Here is a 3,278-nt window from a genome sequence, read left to right as displayed (position 1 = left end):
CAGCTACGTGTAGAAGTGGTCCCCACGTGATGTATTAACAGCATCCGACCCGTCCATCAGATTCTTCGCCTCACTTTACTTTGAAAACTAATGAAGAGACCAAAATGAAACTCAGGTGGGCCACAGAACAGGGGAAAGTTTGAGACGGCACTCTCACCCTTGATTTTCGCGGGTACCTTCCTGACTGTGGGGCCCACCTTGATGTATCTGTCTTACATCCATGCCGCCCATACGTTTTGAAAGCTCATTTTAGAGCATACGATACTGAAAATGAAGCAGATCAAATCTTATATGTACCACACCACAGGAAACAATTTTTTATTGAATTCCCACCATTCAAAACTTCTTGGGGGCCACTGGAAATTTTATTTTCCATCCAACCGGTTGATAAGGTCACAAAGACCTGGATGAAGGGACCACAAGAATATCAGCTTGATCCAAAACTTTTGTGACCCGCAAAAATCTTTTAATGGTCATTCACCACTGTCTCCTGTGGTGTGGTCCACCTGAATTTGGATCTTCTTCATATACGATATCATCTACTAAAATGAGATTTTAAATCGTATGGACTGAGTGGATGTAAGAAAAATACATCGGTGGGCCCCACAGTCAGGGATCCACCCACTTCCTGGTGCCCGACAGAAAGCCGACGCGGATTGCGCACTGAGATACTCAGTGCGGTGAGTAAAGTTGGTGGGCCCACCGTTAAGTGTATCATCAATTCTGTCAATCCGTTTTTCAACCTCCTTTAAATGCATCATCTCAAAATTGAAGCATGTAAAAATCACAAATGGACCACACTACATGATACATTGGAAATCGTGCACCTATTGTTGAAATCTTTTTAGAGCCGCATAAGTTTTGAATCAAGCTTATATCTGTGTTTTCCCTTCATCGATGTCTATGTGACGTTATAAGCGGGTTATAAGAAAAATAAAAATCACTGTGAGATGTAAGATGGTTTCAACCGTGGTGGACGTCATTACCCCCTACTGTTTCTTGGGGCCTACCTTGATGTATGTATTATACATTCATGCAGTCCATTTATTTTCTCGTATCATTTTGAAGGCCTTCTCCCAAAAATGAAGCTGATCCAAATATCAGGTGAACCATACTATAAGAAACAGTGGTGATTGAATGCTCCACCATTAAAAAACACCCTAAGGTCTACCAAGATGTTCCCATCTTATTTATTTGACATTCAACCTGTTTATAAGATCACAAAACCTCATATAAAAAGGAAAAAATAAATATCAGCTTGATCCAAAACTTTTGTAAACCCCATTAAAATTTTAATAATCAATAACCACTTTTTCCTATGGTCCACTTGAGATTTTGATCTGGTTCATTTTTCATTTAATGACCTAAAATAATTTATGAAAGCAGATCGACAGCGGGATGTAGAATAAATTCATTAAGACGGCCCCATGGTAAGGGCCGCACCATCTTGGGTGAGTCTGGGTGCACCTAATCCGCTCCCCAATTGGGTCCATGCCCTTAAATGGGCTGGAAAAATGGATGGACAGCATGCAATTTTGGGTACATGTCCTTAAATGAGCTGAAAAAAGGGATGGACGACATGGATAAAACATGTATGGACCCCACAGAGTTTATTCAGTACTCATAGCGTATTGAGTAACTGATCAGCATGCAATCTGCGTCCACAGAGAGCTGTTCTGCAACTCAATGGCCCCCGGGGTATGATGGCACACGTGCGCAACATATAAGGCTAACTAGAATTACTTTCCTGCCCTTATTTAAAGTTATGGCCCACACGGGTATGCGTCTCACGTCTAACCTGTCCAACAGAGACACGCCAACACTATTATTAAAAGAACAAAAATTATGGCAAATCCAATCATGAAGTGGGCCACTTCATAAAAAAAAAAGTTACACCATTCAAAATATCCCAATTCAAATGTAGTCCATCTAATGATCTGATTAACATGATGTTATGCTCTTGTTATAACCATGGTATGGTGTATTTGTTTAACGGATTAGATGTTATATACATTTCGTGTGGGTCTACAGTCTTGAGTTTAGCTGATTTTAAAGAAAAATTTCATACGGTATTTTTGTACCTTAGTTCCTTAAAATGGTTCGCTTGTGCACGTTGAAATTCCCGAAAGGTTAGCTCAAATGGTGGGGCGGCGTTTTGGATCCCCTAGTGTATATTTTAACGGCTCATTTTAAGGCATAGCCCAAAAATGGAACAGATATAAATATCAGGTAGACTATACCACAGGAAACAATGGTGATCGGCTATTAAAACTTGTTGCGGGCCTTCAAAAGTTTGAGATCAAGCTGATATCTGTGTGATCCCCTCATCCAAGACTCTATGACCTTATCAATAGGTTAGATGGCAGATAAGCATTCCAATGGACCCTAAAAAGTTTTTAATGTTGGATATTCAATCACGTTGTTTCTTGTGGTATGGTCAAACTTAAAACTTAATATTTGGATCTACTTCACTATTGGCATCATGCTCTAAAATGAATTGTCATAACATATGGACAACACAGATGTACATGGTGGGCCCCACATTTAGGGATCCAAGTTGTTCCCACAAATGGTGGGCCAATATTTAAGAGTAAAAGGAAGGCACTCCTTTCTAGGCGTAGATTATGTAGTTGTAGACATTGACTATGTAATTGTAAACATACACCGTAGGCTAACAAGTTGTTTACGTTGGACCGAGTCAACTCCACCTAACTCTAAATTTGAACCTAATTCTAAACTAAACCCGAAACCATGAACCTAAGCCAGGATCTAAACTTAGCCTTAACTCTGGAAACTTGAGCCCTATAAACTTAAATCCTATAAATCCCAACACCCGACTTGCCAAGTCGACTCAACCAATCAGTTCACTGAGTCAACTCACCCATCCAGTCAAGCCTAAGGTCAAAACAAGGCGAAGCCCAAACTCCAAGGGCCATGGAAAATCAAGAAGACACTAATAGGGCACCCCCATGTTTTGGGAAATTCACCTGCCAAAGTAGGGAGCCACCCCGCTACGTGCTGACAAGTCCCCTGTCTAGCAAGAGAACCCCAACATATAAGTGAAAACTCCCGTTTTGCAAGCTCCAATCATGTAGCTATGTAAAAAGACTCCAGTACTCCTCCCTTACACCAAAATTATGATCCACGTCATCCAATCCAACTCTCGAGATCATGCCATGTGAATATCTCAAATATAGGCCATCCAGACACTTTCTAACCTTGGACTTATTAAGAGTTACTAGAAAACTGAGCTTGAGGGCTATAAATAGCCTCCTCCC

The sequence above is a fragment of the Magnolia sinica genome, chromosome 1 (assembly GCF_029962835.1).
Source record: "Magnolia sinica isolate HGM2019 chromosome 1, MsV1, whole genome shotgun sequence".
NCBI lineage: Eukaryota > Viridiplantae > Streptophyta > Magnoliopsida > Magnoliales > Magnoliaceae > Magnolia > Magnolia sinica.
Note: the sequence above shows the minus strand (reverse complement) of the source record.